Source organism: Hemiscyllium ocellatum, chromosome 18 (assembly GCF_020745735.1).
Source record: "Hemiscyllium ocellatum isolate sHemOce1 chromosome 18, sHemOce1.pat.X.cur, whole genome shotgun sequence".
In the NCBI taxonomy this organism is placed as follows: Eukaryota; Metazoa; Chordata; class Chondrichthyes; order Orectolobiformes; family Hemiscylliidae; genus Hemiscyllium; species Hemiscyllium ocellatum.
The window spans coordinates 57867007-57885070 of NC_083418.1; positions in this window are offsets into that span (position 1 = coordinate 57867007).

Sequence of the window (18064 nt, forward strand, 5' to 3'; positions counted from 1 at the left end):
TGGGGGGCATGAGTAACATCCTGTCGAAAGTCAAGAATGAGTTCCTTGGTTTTGCTGGCATTGAGAGCGAGGTTGTTCTTAGTGTACTATTTTTCCAGGTTTTCCACCTCTTGTCTGTAGTCTGTTTCATTGCCATCTCAGATTCAACTGATTATGGTGATGTCATCAGCGAATTTGTAAATGGCATTAGTCTGGTATTTGGCAAAACAGTCATGGGTATATAGTAAGTACAGTAGGGGGCTGAGTACACACCCATGGGGAGCTCTAGTGTTGAGTATTAGTGAGGCTGAAATATTGTCCCCATTCTTCACTGATTGTGGCCTGTGGGTCAGGAACCTGAGGATCCAGTTGCAGAGAATGGGGTTTAGTTCAAGATCACTAAATGTAGTAATCAGTCTTAAGGGGATAATAGTGTTAAAGGCTTAACTGTAGTCAATGAGTAGGATTCTTACATAGCTGTTCTTGGTGTCAAGATGTTCTAAGGAGGAGTGAAGGGCAAGTGATATGGATCTGTCCATCCGATACGCAAATTGGAGTGGGGCAAGAGTACTGGGGAGGCTGGAGTTGATTAATGCCATGACCAGCCTTTCAAAGCATTTCATGACCACCGAAGTTTGGGCCACTGGCATAAGCATGTCAGATGTTGACTTGTCAGTGGACCCAATCCATGAGGAGGAATCTGGAGCACACCATTGTTATAGACCAGATTAAACCCCCTTCAAATATATCAAGGATATAGCCTAGACTCAACCTTTTCTTATTTAAAGGCAAGAGTAAGGTGTTGTGTTCCAGATGTATTTCATTTGGTTACACTACTCAGCTTTAACATACTTTATATTCTTACTCTACAGTTAACATGTAGGCAAAAGAAAAAAGAACTGGTCTAACTTTAACTCTATTAGAAAACTTACCAGGTTAATAGATTATTTAAGTAGAAAACAGCAACTGGTCCAATAAAGTATCCTCCTATAAACACTGCACACTGAAGAAGAGTCATTTAGATTCAAAATGTTAGTTTGCTCTCTCTCTCCATTAATGGCTGCCAGATCTGTTGTGATTTCTGGAATTTTTTTGTTTTTAGTATAGATTCCAGCATCTACAGTAATTTGCTCTGATCCCATAAACACCTCTTTGGCAAAGACAAAATTAGTGAATTAGATTGTCTCACATGTGAGGTTTCCCCAATCCAGGAGACTTGGTGGGGGGAGGGGAGAGAAAAGTAGGACACAAACTGGAGACAGATCCAAGGCTAGTTTCTCCCAAAGGTCTTCATATTAATGTACAGCCTTTTCTTATAATCTTTAAATAGTTGCAGAGATGCAATAAACTCCAGCTTGTTTATTTTGCAAGATTCCTCTCATTAAACTAGAAAGCCGAGAGCATTGCACACAATAAACTGTTAAGCACCCCAAGAACATATACACTTAGGAGATACATATGGCAGAACACACAAAATGGTGACCACCATGCATCTGAATATTTAATTTATTAGCATCTGTCCCAATGAGGAAATCATGCTAGTGCCCAGAAGACTTCAAGGCAAACAAATACTGTTAATTGCTAAGGACAGAAATGCCTCTCCCCCGCAAAAAAAAAGCCTCATGGTAAGACTCAAAAGTGAAGAATATTTCAAGGATTACCAAAGAACATTTATTCCTATAAGAATCATTTTGAAACAGAAGAAATATGCAGGTCAAAGGCAGAGAAAAAAGTGCCTACTTTAGCAGGAGTGATGACTCTGAAAGAAATCCAAGAGATTAAAGGTCTGGCAGTTCAGAAGAGAACAGCAGACCCCAAGAAGAGTTCAAAAGAAGACTTACATCAGACTCAAAACATTAACTCTGTTTAAAATGGTGTCAGGCATACTGAGTTTCTCCAGCATTTTCTGCTTTTTGTTGCAATAACTTACATCTTGCTTACTCCACAAAACAGAAACACACTAGACCACATAACCTACACACTTGAAAGGTATTTTTGGTTCAAAATAAGGCAGTGATACTGATGGTAGGCATATTCAGAGGAGAAATATTTATTTTAGGAGGGATGACAAGATTTCCTAATACTGCCAAAGTGACTACAGTGAAAATAAAAATTGTACACCTTTGGAAGCAAACGTCTTATAAAGGATAAAAAGTGTTCATATACAATGCATCAGAAAATCATTGACCCATTTTTAGTTTAATAAGAAAGGGATGCTATGATGAAAGTACATAATATATAGATAAATGTCATTTATTGGAATTTAGATTTCAAAACTTTGGCAGATGGGCGTTGGCTAATTTTTTGAATAGTTTTCTTTAAAAAAAACGCAAGGTAAGAGATTTCTTTTTGAAAGTGACCGAATCCAGTCTGTCAGAGAGTAGGTGATTGCAATTGTTGGCGGTGTAAACTAAAAGCTGTTTCTACAGTTGGGTTTACGACAGGTAGATTAAAATCTAAGGCTTTGTTTTCAACATAGAAGAATCAAGAATGGGAAAGCTTTTAAAATTCTGTTCAGAGCAAGGTTTTCAATCAATTCAGAAGGATTGTGTTTAGAAACAAGTTTGATTTCTTTTCTAGAAGAAGGGTTTAGAACAGTTCAGGTAATTAGTTACCTCAGCAGAAGACTTTAGTTTGTGAAACTTCCAAAGTTTTAGTACAAAGTTTGGTTAGAAATCTGCAAGTTATTAGAATTGAACCAAGTAACTGTTAAAGTAAGTTTTTTTTTGAAGGGCAGTAATTCCTTCCACAAACTTTAGTTTATAAACAGCTCTTTTTCCCCATTTAATTACACAATCCAAAATATAAAAAATGATCTGGTCTTTACGGAGTGCTCAACAAACAACGAAAACTAGATAAAGAGGCCAAAGTTCAGCATTTTGTTGTTGGAGACTATGTTAGTTCTGCCACTTGTCTCAGGGGGATCATTAAAAGCAAGGTTCACTGAGCCATAACAAATCGAAAAGAAACTCAATGTTATGAATTATGTAGTGAATACTCCAGACAGGAGGAAACAAAATCAGCAACAGTGTCATGTTAATGTGTTGAAAAGATACTGTGACAGGAAGGATAGTTTGAATAAAAGTGTATTTATGGTAGTGAATGAAACAGGGAGTGGATAAAAATATCAATATTGGAAAATGAATCAGAAATTGAAAATTCAAAGTTAATCCTTCAGCAATTAGATTGGTTAATACAGAGATGCTTAAAAAGTTAAGTTATCCAATATTTATTCTACCAGAAAAAATATCAAACTGACTCGCAGACACATAAATCAATGTTCTTGAATAAATCAAAAGAAATATCTCTGGCTATGCATGACATTAGTGTAAGGATTGTGTTACCTATAAACTTACATTCTAATAGAAGCAAATAAGATTCAGATAAGATGTGGAAGTTTTAGAGAGTGTGCAGAAGAAATTTACCAGGTTGCTGCCTGGATTGGACAGCATGTCTTATGAAGAAAGCTCAGGCTTTTCTCATTGGAGTGAAGAAGGATGAGAGGAGACTTAACAGAGGTGTACAAGATGATGAGAGGCATAAATAGAGTGAATAGCCAGAGACATTTTTCTAGGGTGGAAATGGCTATCACAAGGAGCATACATTTAAGTGGTTAGAGGAAGGTTTAGGGGAGATGTCAGAGGTAGGTTCTTTACACAGAGAGTCGGTGCGTGGAATGCACTTCCAGTATTGATAGTAGAATCAGATACATTAGGGACATTTAAGTGACACTTGGATAGGTGCATAGATGATAGTAAAATGTAGGTAGTTTGATCTTAAGAGTAGGATAAAAGGTCGGCACAACATTGAGGACCTGTACTGTCCTGTATTGTTCTATGTTCTAAGAGAAATTTGCTAGAAGGAAGAAATTATCATCATGATGGACAATAAGTCACAGTAGCTGGAGCTCACCTATCATGGTGGCAAAAACAGTGAGGTTGCCAAGAAAACTGCATTCATCATCACAAAGCCAATGCACTAAAAAAGCGGTCTCACATCCTTCTCTAAGATTAGAGGACTGTTTTAAGAGAATTTGACACACATGATTCAATACCAAAATTAACTTTCTAAAAGGATATTGGCAAATTCCATTGATTGATAAAACCATGAGTTTTTACAATGGACTCTATGAAATTAAAGTCATGCCATTTGGAATGATAAATGCAGCAATAACGTTCCAATACTGATCAACAAAAGAATTGAGGGATGATAGAACTATATTGCTTACTTGGTTGTGTTCAATCAAAAGTAGGAAGAACATTTATCGCTACTTGACTGAACTGTTTGGTCAGTTAGAAAGAGCTAATTTGATTATAAATCTGGCTCAAAGTGAATTTGCCAAAGCAAAAGTGACTTATTTGGGCCACACTGTGGAACAAGGCCAAGTAGCACCTAGGCAGTAATGATAAGGGTTATTTTAGCTTCTCCTGTGCAGAGTTAAAAATACAAAATTCAGTGATGTATTGCCATGTGTAAATTTTATCAAGTGTCTGTTCTGAATTTTGTCAATGTAATGGCTTCTTTGCCAAATTTATTGAAAAAGGCAAAAAGATTTGAATGGACAAAAGAATGTCAGATTGCTTTTGACAAATTGAAAGCTATGCTGACAACTGCATCAGTTTTAGCATCACTGAAGCCATTCAAACTGGTAGTTGATATCAGTGACATGGGTGTGGATGCTGTTTTTGAAGATGAAAAGGGAAGCAATCACTTGCCAGTTACTGTTAAAGAAGTGTTAATACCTGTAAACAGAAATATTCGATGGTGGAGAAAGAGACACCGAGTCTTGTGTTGACTCTACATGAGTTTGAAATTGACATATCAAACAACTCTGAAGAAAAACAAAATCATTTTAATTTTTGGAGTAATTTTGACATGAGAACTTATGGTTGTTTCAGTGGAGTATAATACACCATCCATCCATACAATTTAGCAATAATTAATGTGACTGGAAAATACAGTAGTGGAGATGTTCTATCAAGGGAGCAGAATAATATAATTAAAAAAGCTTCATGTAAAATGATTCTCATGAAACTTATTGTAGGTTTGATGTAAATATGTTATTGTTGCTATAACATACAAAGTGTTAAAAATAACTCTGACACAAAATAAAAATGTCTTAGAAGGATTACTTTACTTTCTTCATTGGCATATATCTTAGACTAATTTCTCAGACTGCAGACTTCAAAATAAAGGCAAATGTGTGTGTTGGTTACTTCTGTGAATGGCTTTATTTTAAAGAAACAAAAGCAAGGTTAGAAAGTCCGGAACAGTGACTAAATTCAGTGCATGTCAGAGAGCTGGTGACTGAAAACCACTTTATGTTAATGAAAAGGTAATTATAGTGTTGCATTTAGAACAGGTAGTTCTTATGTGAAAGTCATTGCTTTATTTTCTGTTCAGAAGAATCTACCTGAGAACATTTTATTTTAATATCTGTTCAAAAGCAGGGTTTTCATTTTAGTTCAAAAGACACCAGTGTTAATTTTTGAAACAAGTTTAGTTTTCCTCGTAGGGGGAGCATTCAGAGCAGTTCAGTGAATAAGTTACCTCAGCAGAAGAGCTTAGATTATTTAACATCCAAATCAAATTATTTGGGCCACACTGTGGAACAAGGCTAAGTTGCACCTAGGCAGTGATGATAAGGGCTATTTTAGCTTTACAACTCCGAAAGTTTAGGCTGACAGACTTCTGAAAATTCACATTGGCTGATGTGGAAGGGAGTCATTGAATTTTCTTGAGTTTCCTTGCTGCGGACTGCAATGAGTAAGCTAGGTAGTAAGAATCAAGATTGGAAAGTAAGTTCTTTGGACATGAGTTTCTATAACAAGACACTGGTAGGAGAAAGGTTGAGACTTTGCTATGTATTTAAGAACATTCTAAAATGTTTTTCACATGTAAATAGCTCACTTTTTAAAAGAAATTCTTGTGTAAAAAAACGCAGTTCCTGTTGTTCAAGACAGTCACCAACCCCCATATGAATGTCACAGTGATTAAATACAATGTTGACCAATGTGACCATTTGAATCAGAGAACTCAAAGGATTCTGCAACAGTTAATTTAATTGTTAATCAAGGAAAGGTCAGACGACTAAAAACCTAGTCTAGCTCCTGAGTAATTATTAAAATTCATTTTGAGAGTGAAGGAGAGAGGAGAGGGTTGTTTACAAAGGAAAGAATTTCCAAGAGAAGGTGGCAGGGAAGAAACGTTGGGCACTTTATTTCTTCCTGGACAGTAATTACAGAGTCATAGAGATGTACAGCATGGAAACAGACCCTTTGGTCCAACCCGTCCATGACGACCGGATATCCCAACCTGCCAGTACCTGGCCCATATCCCTCCAAACCCTTCCTATTCATATACCCATCCAAATGCCTTTTAAATGTTGCAATTGTACCACCTTCCACCAATTCCTCTGGCAGTTCATTCCATACACGTACTACCCTCTGTGTGAAAAAAATTGCCCCTTAGGTCTCTTTTATATCTTTCCCCTCTCACCCTAAACCTATGCCCTCTAGTTCTCAACTCCCCCACCCCAGGGAAAAGACTTTGTCTATTTATCCATTCTATGCCCCTCATGATTTTATAAATCTCTATAATGTCATCCCTCAGCCTCCGATGCTCCAGGGAAAACAGCCCCAACCTGTTCAGCCTCTCCCTATAGCTCAAATCCTCCAACCCTGGTAACATCCTTGTAAATCTTTTCTGAACTCTTTCAAGTTTCACAACATCTTCCATGTGTAGATCATTTCAGTGACAGACAGCATTGCCCAGAAGTATTTTTAATCTTCTAGCCAGGCAATGAATGATTAAATTAGCTGTTTGTCAAAGTCATACAAGTTTGCATCTCTTGAATTTCACGAACAGGGATGAGGGGTGTATTGGGAGAATGACTAGGTTGGGAAAGTGAGGGTAGGAAGCTGGTAACTTGAGGGTACAGTCCATCAACAAAATATACTATAGAAATTTACTAAGGATCCTTAGACAGTACCTTCCATGTAGAAGAACAAGGCAGCAGAGAATGGGAAACCCAATGTCTGAAAAGATACCTTGAAGTGGCTTTGCATTTTTAAGCAAAGCCTTGACTCAATTCAATTTACTACAGTAGTTAAAAGTCATATCTTCAAAGATATTTTTATCCTCATTACATCATATAAAGATACTCCAGAAGCAGTAGGCCATTTGGCCCATCAAGCTCATCCTGCAATCCAATATGATCATCCAACATGACCCACTATCTCAACATCATGCTCTCACACTCTCCCCATACCCCTTAATACCTTTAGCCTCTAAAAATCTATTTATGTCTTCAGTACATTCAGTGACTTAGCCTCCAGAGTCTTCAGTGATACAGAAGTCCATGGGTCCAGCATCCACAAAGTAAAGAAATTCCTTCTCATCCCAGTACAAAATGACCTACCCCATATCTTAAGATGGTGGCATCTTGATCTAAAGACCCTTTGCCAAGAGAAACATTTTCCAAGCTTGTCCAGCTCTGTCATAAATTGATGTGTTTTAATGAAATCCTCTCTCACTTCTAAACTCCAATGCATACAGGCCTAGTAAGCCTAATCCTTCCTCAAATGACAAATCTATCATCCCAGGAATCAGTTTGGCCATCCTTTGTTGTGCTCCCTCTTTTGGCAAGACCATCTTCTTAGAGGAGATAGACGAAAATTGTGCATAATACTCTGGTGTGGTCTCACCAAGGATCTGTACACTTCCTTGCTTCCTGTACTCAAACCCTCACATGACAATAAAAGCTAACTCTAAATTCTAATGTCTTGCCACTCCTGCAGATTTGTTTTCCATGAAACGCATATACAGACACTCAAGTCCTTTTGAACATCAACATTTCCCAGTTTATCACCATTGAGTAATACTCTGCCATTCCTTTTAGCTACCACAGAGGACAACCTCACCCTTACCTATGCATTTGCCCACTCACTTTTCTAAATCACCCTCTATGCATCCCCTCACCGCTCATAATCCCATCCAGTCTGGTGTCATCAGCAAACTTAGAAATATTACATTTGATACCCTCATCTAAATCACTGATATAAATTGGAAATCGCTGGGGCCTGGGGCCCAAGCACAGATCTCTTTGCTACTCCATTAAAATACTGGCTCCCATTCCAAAACTGAGCCAGTTATTCTTATTCTATTTCCTATCTGCTAATCAATTCCCTGTCCATGCCAGTATATTACCACCAATCCCATGTGCTTTGATTGTACATAATCACTTGTTGTGTGCTAATTTATCAAAAACTTACTGAAAATTAAAATACACTGTATCCAATACTTCTCCTTCAGCTATTCTATAAGTTGTGTCCTCTAAAATAACTCCAGTTAAACACAATTTCCCTTTCAAACAACCCTGTTGACTTTGTGTAATTACTCTGTGCAATTCTGTTTCCGGCTTGTTTTCCATACCTTTTATGCATCCTTTTTTTCTTCAAGCAATTATCTCATTTAAAAATAATTTATGGACGCTGCTTGCAAGTATCCAGCTGAAATATGGGAAGTTGGAAGGTTTAATTCTAAAGCACAGTTAGATTCCTTCGTCACTGCACTGCTGGGGTCATTCAAACCAATACAAATGTTTATGATACGGAGACTTCCTATCAGGACACGATATTCAAAGTCTCATAAGACTGTTATCAGTGGTTCCTTACTCATGAATTATATTTATTTTACTGTGTGAACTTGTGACTCACAAAAGTCTAATAATACATCTGAAAGAATACTTACAGGGAATACAGAAAGGATGAAATGTGGTGAAAAGATAGCTAACTATAAGGAATTGATCCAAGAGCATGTTATTAGAACCACAAATTGGGGAAAATTGAGTAAATGTACTTACTATTCACAAAAACATATGTTAGAAAGATAAATTGTAAAGTCTGAATTGTAACTCTGAAGACAAGGCTTAGTTGCCATTCTATATCTATTCATTGTGTAAGTATCAAAAGCAGAAATAACGAAGTCATCTTCTTAATCAAGTGTATGATTTGTCAGACTAAAAATTCTGAAAAAAAAAACTTGCATTCATACAACATATTATCAAACTTTTCAGAGACACCTCAAAGCATTAAACACAGGAGCCATTTTGCACATACTAACACATGGCCAGAGAAAGACAGACATAGAGGTCTACAGCACAGCCTTTCAGCTCATTAAGTCTGCGCCAGTCATTAAATAAAACAATCACTAGACATCTCAAATGTCTCAACAGCCAGTGAAGTATTTCCTGAAATGTAGCCACTATTGTATTCTGTGATATGGAAACTAATTTGCAAATAGTAAGAAGATCCTAGAAGCAGCAACATGATAATAACCAGAAGAGTTTTTTTTTTGGGTGATGGTGACTGAGAGATAGGTAGTCGCTGGAACATCAAGGATAACGTCTACCAAGGCAAATGGTACCTTGGTTTAATGTCTCACCCAGAAAAATGGCACCTCTGATAATGCAACGTTCCTTCCTATTGCGTTGCAGAGTCAGCCTTGATTTTTGAGCTCAAGTGGCATGTGAACCTCAATCTTTACGACTCAGAAGGCTAAGCACTACCACTTGAGCCACACATTTAATTAGGAACAACAGCTTTTGTTAAGGAAGACATACCAGTAGCAGGAGAATTGCCTGCCTTTCTAACGCAAAGCCTACGTTAATTTTCACCATTGTGTTGCTGCCCATTCCTCAGAAATATTTAAACATCTTGCAATGTCTGTAACTTTTTTTACTCTATGTGCTCCATTGCAACTATTGAGCATCCATCCGATGATAGGCCTCCCCATCCCCTCTCCCTCTGACTGAGTCCTCTTTTTAGTCACATTTAGAAGCAATGGGTACCACAATCAGTAGTGGGGTAACTCTTACTGGATCAAGAACTCAAGGATTTGGGGGAAAGAGTCTTCCATCCAACTTGTCCAGGCTGACCAGACATTCAGATCTGACCTAGTCTATTTGCCAGTAATCGTACCAACCTCCACCCTTCCTCTGGCAACATGCTGCATACATGTACTACCCGCTACATGAAAAAGTTGCCCCTCAGGTCCTTTTGAATCTTTTCTCTATCACCATAAACCTATGCCCTCTAGTTTTGGACTCTTCCCCCAACTAAGAAAAATGCCCTTGGCTATTCACCCTATCCATGTCCCTCATGAATTTATATACCTCTATAAGGTTATCCCTCAGTCTTTGATGCTCCAGAGAGAAATGTCCCAGCCTTTTCAGCCTCTCCTTGTAGCTCAAACCCTCCAGTCCTGGCTGATAGATAGATTCTTGATTAGTAGGCATATCAATGGGGAAAGGGCAAGAAAGTAATCTGAGGAGTATCAGATCAGTTGTGATTCTTTGAATAGCAGAGCAGGTTCAATGGTCTACTCCTGTCCCTATTTCTTCTAGTCTTAATCAGGTAGCTGCCAGAATAAGTAAGACAGTAGTGAGAGAAAGTGGAATTCCAGATGGTCAGGTATCCTGGCCCCATTCAGCTCAACTGCCTATATAAACTCTACTGGAGCAGCTCCTACACAGACCCTTATCTGAAACGAAAATCTGGTTCCTAATTTCATCAGACAATACCTCTTCCAATCAGTAATCTGGAAACTGGTGGATGCTTTGGATCCTGGCAAAAATGGAGACCATTGGGTTTAACAAAGCAAGAAAAATACAGACCCTATTTTAAAGCCTTTGTTGAAGACAGAGAAAAACATTATAAATTATACAACTCTCTCTCCAGAAACACTTATTATAGCACATGACTGTTTCCCAGATCATGATGCACAATAGCAGAAGGAATTCAAATGAGACTTCCCTATTTATGAAATCACACAATTAAAAAATGTCCATGGAATGGGGAAAATACAATTGGGAGAAAGAAAAAGCCTGACTAATTCTGACACATCTGAGTTTTGACAATTGCATCTTCCATGCAAAAGTATACAAGCAAATTTTAATCACAAAAACCAAGACAATTTGGGACATGTGTGGGATTACTGCCTGAAGACAAATCAGAACACTGATCCAAACTCACCTCCTCTTCACTCATGTCCAGCTTTTTGAGACAGGAAAGAGGGCAGATGACCAACCTGCATGAAAAAGGTGCAATGCAGCTGGCACCATTTTCCAAAGGGGCAAACTGCTAAATATCCACAATACCCTCCTTTTTTCACACAGTGAGATAATAAGGCTACATGCTCTGAGTTTATTGAGAAACAAGCAGATTCTCGAAGTTGGGGAACCAAACGACAACATCCAAGAAAGAGGGGGAACACCCAGGAAGTGAGTTCCTTTATCTGCTAAACCCAATATACCTTCCTACTTCCATGATGACACACCACCTCCACCTTTGCTAATTTTCAGCATTGAGTTGTCCCTTATTTTCATGCATGTTTGCAACCTTACGACATTTAGGGTTTGTTTTTATTATTCAGTGACAAGTGTAGGTGAAGGAAATGCCAACCTTGAGCAGCATTCGGATCCCGATGTCTGACCTGTCCTATGGTACCTCTCCACCCTCTAGGATCTTTGATCACCTATCATTTACCTGCCCTCACACACTCAACACTGAATAAAATATTTTTGGCCAGTTATGGCTTTCTGCAAGAACAATTCACCTTGTTGCCCATTCTCCTGTCTTTCTGCCAGGCCCTGTAAATATTATATTGTCAGATAATCATCCAATCCTTTTCTGAAAGCCATGATTCAATCTGCTTCCACCACACTTTTAAGTAATGTATTCCAGGTGGCAACCATTTGCTATGTTAAAAAGATTTCCTTGTGCCATATTACTTCTCTAAACAGTCAACTTAGATCAGTGTCTTCCTGTTCTTAGCCTTTCTGAAATGGGAACCCTAGCTATTCTGTCTCTCATTCCATTGAACATGACTATCTAGATTTTTCTTAATCTTTTCTTGTCAAAGGAGAACAGCTTAACAGAAGTTCCCGATTCCTGGAACCAACCATTCTTGTAAATCTCTTCTGCAGCCTTTTCGTCACACAGGGACCAGATCAGATAGACTGACCATTCACAGTGAATATTTCTGAATCTGTTGGCTTTATGACAATTAGGAAGATTTCAACACAATTGTTTCCTGGTGATAGCCTAGAAATTACTATATTTGTTAAATTCAATTTGATTGATGAGCTCAGATGGATGAATGTTTCAGTTGTTATTCTTGAAGTATAGCCACGTTAAAATAATTTCAAACAACTGGTCTGCATGAGCAGTCTCCCAACATGACTCATGCTACTGTATTAAGATAGCCTTCGAGATGGAGGGTGATGGTGGAGGGTTGTGACTAGAGGCCTGTGACCAGTGGTGTGCCACAAGGACCGGTGCTGTGTCCACTACTTTTTGTTATGTATAGAAAAGATTTGCATGTGAATATAGGAGGTACAGTTGTAAGCTTGCAGATAACACCAAAATTGGTGGTGCAGAGAACAGTGAAGAAGGCTGTCTCACAATACAACAGGACCTTGATCAGATGGAGTTTAATCAAAATAAATGTGAGGTGCGACATTTTGGAAAGGCAAGTCAGGGCAGGACTTGTACACTTAATGGTAAGGTGCTGGGAAATGTGGTCAAACAGAGACGTTGGAGTGCAGGTTTATAGTTCGTTGTAAGTGGAGACACAGGCAGACAGGATAGTGAAAAAGGTGTTTGGTATGTTTTCTTTTATTGCTCACTGCATTAAGTATAGGAGTGAGGATATCATTATGTGGCTGTACAGGACATTGGTAAGGCCAATTTTGGAATACTGCATTCAGCTCTGGTCTCCCTGGAAAGATATTGCAAAACTTGAAATGCTGCTAGAGTTGGAAGGTTTGAGCTACAGTGTGTAGGGAAGAGGCCGAATAGGCTGGGGCTATCTTTCCTGGAGCAGCAGAGGCTGAGAGACGACCTTATAGAGGTTTATAAAATCATGAGGGACATGGATAGGGTGAATAGTCAAGGTCTTTTCCCTGGGGCAGGGGAGTCCAAACCTAGAGAGCATAAGTTTAAGGTGAATGGGGATAGATTTAAAAGGGATCAAAGGGGTAACTTTCGCATGCAGAGGTGGTGCATGTATGGGTGGTGCATGTATGGGATGAACTGCCAGAGGAAGTGGTGGAGCCTGGTACATTTACAACATTTAAAAGGCAACTGGATGAATAGGAAGGGTTTAGAAGGTATGGGCCCAATGCTGGCAAACAGGACTGGATTAATTTAGGATACATGGTTGGTATGGACGAGTTGGACCAAAGGGTCTGTCTCCATGCTGTATATCTATGGCTCTATGATTCCTATCCCCCTCAGCTAATTTTCCTTCATAAGTAGTAATCATGACCGCTGAAATGAGAGGTGGAGCTATCAGGATATCCTAATAAAGTAAGTGCTCCTCTAAAATGCTTTTTTTTCTGCACCAAGTGTACTTTCCTTCAGCTTTACAAATGAAACTGTTTTCCATAAGTGAGAATCATCTAGCAAGCTGAGCACTTGATTTTAGTTTCAACTAAAAAAGCTGCTGTCCTTGTGAATTACTTTGTCCCAGCAACAATTTTGTGCTGTGTTCCAACACCCGAGGCTTGTGCTAATTACAGGAAGAGACAAGACCCAAGTTGCCCTTAGGCTTCAGCCACCACTGTGATTCTACATTTAGTCAACAAGCAGGTAGTCACTGGCATCAAATGCTATCTGACAAGGCAGCAGATCGTATCACCTAGGGTTAGGAAACAAGACAAGCGACTCTTGTTCATAAGTAAGGGACAGAAATTTCAAACAGATTGTTTCTGACAGAAATCATATCACAGCATCACTTTGTGACTGGCTCTGCGTGAATGAAACTATGCAATCTCTGCTTTCCATCCTATCCTTAAAGTGAAAGTCATCCTGGAGAACAAACATCTAGAGTGACAGTGACTTGCATGTTTATTTCAAAGCGTGTAAATACTTGTTTTTCCCTTGGGTCAGTGACAAAGTCATTTTTCATTATTTTCTATTGCATAATCTTTGAACTAAAGTTCTAGAGATATATGGTTGCAGTTGACATGTTGAATACTTTACTTTTTATTTTCTGTCAGACTGCATCCTGACAATTATGTGGATCGTTTGACAGGTGATAAACATATTCTACCATTCAGGCAAGGGCGTCTTCTCCTGCAGATTCTACAGGCTAGTTTGACAAGTCATTTATGCATTCACAACCATGCAATGCCTTTTAGAAGAAAGAATATAATTGAACAGTAATATTTCAGTCATAACAAGCTTACTTGTTACTTTCAAGAATGCACATTGATTAACATGTAATTTTTCTCCTTGTGAGTTACATTAGAGTTTAGCTGAAGTCGGATAGCTGAACTGAGATGTTGAGTTTAAAATGATATATTAAACTAGACTCAACTCAGTGGAATGCTAACCTCCTGCCTGCAAACGTTTCCCTAAGAGCGTTGAAGAAGAATAAAGAAATAAACAGAACAATGTAAGGATGATATTTGATGCAATGCTCAGCAGGAACCATTCAAACTGAGTTTGTGATGCAGACAAGGGGCTGATTTTAGGACTTGATGGTGAGAGAAATAATCCCTCGAAAGGGCATTTGACGTCAGGCCTGAGTTTCCTGCTGAGATTTGCTGTGCGACTGACAGAAATTGAGGTGACTTAGGCCAGTGTTAAGAGCAAGAAAACAAAAGTTAAGTGACTTAAAAGCTGGGCTTGCAATTACAAGTTGAGCGATAGACTACACAAGTTGATGGACAATGAGTGAGCAAGGTGGCACTCCTTAGAAAATATTTTGAACACTGATGCAGCAAGAATATTCTTATTACCTTGTATTATTCAAATACTGCAATAAGAGTCAGCAAGATGTACCAGAAATGTTGGATTTACACATCTAAGAGATGGACAAACAGAAATAATGAAATATAATTTTGACTTTAGACAATATGTTGAATAACCATAAGACATAGGAGCAGAAATCAGGCCGTTCAGCCCATTGAATCTGCTCTGCCATTCAATCATGGCTAAGTGTCCAAACCCCTTTCTTCCCCTAACACTTGATCCTCTTGATACGGAGAACCTATCTATCTCAGTTGTAATTATGCTCCATGACCTGGCCTCTATAGCCTTCTGTGGCAAGGATTCACCACTCTCTGGCTGAAGAGGTTTCTCCTTATCTCCATTTGAAAAGGTCTTCATTTACTCTAAGGCTGTGCTCTCGGGACCTAAATAGTCAGGTTCAGATCAGCTACGTCTTATACACCAGACTAATTTGAGGGTTGTATACTGGGTGACTGCTTCAATATCACCAGTATTTACACTTCACAAAATTACTGCCAGAGACAAACAGAAGAGAAAACAAAAAGGTGTGGGGAAAAGAGGAAGAGAGAGAGAGAGAGAGAGAGAGAGACCGAGAAAATATGAGGAAAATGAAAAAAGTGAGTGCTAGAAACAATAAAGTTATAAATTCAACGGCCACTCAACAGGACATCAAGTTTTTCTTTGATTCAAGCGTCAAAGCAGAGACAATCTTTTTTTTCAATTTTTCTGATCTATCTTTTGGTTCTATTTATTTTTTACTGATACTCTTTACATTCGATTTCCTGTATTTATCTTTTTTAATATTAGTCTTTCACACACACGGTGAACTAATTTCTGTCTTCTTATTCTATTGTGTGATGAGAGTCACAGTGTTTTTGACCACCATATAATCTGCTACAGCATGCCCTAGGTGTCATTTGTTAATTCAAGTTCCATATGAGTTTCTTGAAATCATTTATGAGGAAAGAAATACTGAGGTTTATTCATGTTACTATCCTCAAGGATTTTGATCCCGTCTGGAAATATGTTCTCCGAGCTGAGCAGCATCTGAAGGTAAATAGTGCCCACATAATGTTTTGTAATGGGGAATGAAACAAATCTGAGCCAATGCAGTACAAGGAGAGAGGCCTTGGTTTTATAGGATAGGCATTCACTGTCTCCTCTCAGTCTGATAGTTTGCCTGTTGTCCCTGACTGTGGTCTTATTCGTGGCACAGTCAATGGGACCAAGAAACCCTAGTCTTAAGATGTTACAAGCTGCAGATCAGTCTTCAAAGTCTAGAGTTGCTTAAGGTCATCCAACTGGGCCATCAGCATTACTGGGTTGGGGCATGCGCCAAGACTTGGGAGGAACGTGTCACCAAAGCAAGGCAGAGGGAGCAATGGCCGCTCTCCATCATGGGTAAAAGCCTGGTCATCCAGTGTGAAGTACTCTCAGTGTTGTTGTACGTGGTGCAGGTCTGGCCTATTCTCCAAACCTGCACCGCTGCAGTCACCCGGAGCAATTTCCACTTCATGTGGAGATCAAAGATGGACTGGGTCTGAAGAGACACCATGTATAAAGATCTGGAGAAAGGGGGACATAAAACACACCCAACACTCCCCTCACCCTAATGAGAATCTTTGTGTGTGGCTGCATCAAGCTGTGTGTGTGGATCCCCATTACGCAATCACCAAGTGTCACTATGCACTGAGGTTCCCAGCATTGCGAAGGATGGGCTTGGCTTTGCTGCCGTGGAACACCAAGTAGTTCAACTGTTCCGTATCACCTGTTCTTCATGGAGATATTTGTGATGAAAACACCTTTGATCATAAGTCCATCAGGAAGTGGTCAGCACCTAGTGTCCTCAACACCCTTCAGGAAAAGGATAGGATGGATCCTGTCAGGTTGTTCCCTGGGCAGACTGTCAAAATCATTTGGCAGATACCTCTTTGCCAGAACTTTCCAACAAGCACCAGGACATGGCTTGGCTGGTGGTGAGAAGGGTTCTGCCTGTGGGATCCTTTATGCATGCCCGGACTCTCTGCTCCATTGCACACTGCCCTCGAAGCGTCTGTGGAGAGGACAAGACTGTCATACACCTCCTTCTGGAATGTGCCTATGCAAAGGAATTCTGGAAAGGAATACAGTAGTGCTTGTTGAGGTTTGTCCCGAGCAGCTCCATGACGTGGGACGCCGTGCTGTATAATCTGTCCCTCTGGGAAGCCTACCCAGACAATCATTCATTGTGCCTGGAGGATCATTGAATCGGTAAAAGATGCTCTTTGGTCTGCCTGAAATGTGCTGGTCTTCCAGCTGAAGGTGTTAACCTCAACTGAGTGTTGCAGACTGGCACATTCCAAAGTCCAGGACTACATGCTGAGGGATGCACTGAACCTTGGGGCAGCTGCCCCAAGGTGTGGTAGGGAAAGACCACCATGTAAGATCCTTCTGCCAAAGAATAAGGGGGGCCCATTCAGTAATTCGGCCCCACTGTTGCCTCAGCTATAGGCCAAGAAGCTGCCTGTAAATATAGAGTAACGTGGACATCAAAGACTTAATTTGTAGCCTGGAAGTAAAAACAGTATAGATCTGAGCGAGTTCATTAACTGTCCATGTACTAAAGATTTATTTTCCATGAATAAAATATATTTTTGAAATAAAAAAAATTACTGGGAACTCAGTGGCCTTCTACCTTCCAAGGTGTAGCCAAGAGGGAGAAAATCTCTGGGACCATTAATACAATGAAACAAGCACAGTAGGCAGGTAAGGCTTGCACAAAAGAGCGACTCAGTTTTCCCCGTTTCCTACCCAGAGTAGCTCACCCTGTATTTGTGAAGGAAAGAACTGCAATTTAACACTTGTTTCTCTGGACCATCCTTGCTATAATATATGTTTTGACAAAGTGTTGTAGTCATCGCTGATAGTTCACACCATAGATTCATAGCAATAGACTAAGAGGCTACTGAATTCAACACGCCCACTGAAACAGCTATGCAATGTTACAATTGCAGAATGACTACAGGACAAGCAGCACTTCACTCTGCGAAGCCAACCTTCTGCAAGAGCAACTTTTCTCAGTTCCACCACTTTTCTCCGACTGGCAGTCCTGGTGAACAGGGTGCTGGAAAAGAATGGGTATCCTCTTCCCAGAGGACTGGCAATGGAGGCTGTGCTATCAGACACTGAAGGCGAAAGTGAGGACTGCAGATGCTGGGGATCAGTCAAGATTAAAGTGGTGCTGGAAAAGCACAGCAGGTCAGATGGCATTCAAGGAGCAGGAAAATTGACATTTCAGGCAAAAGCCC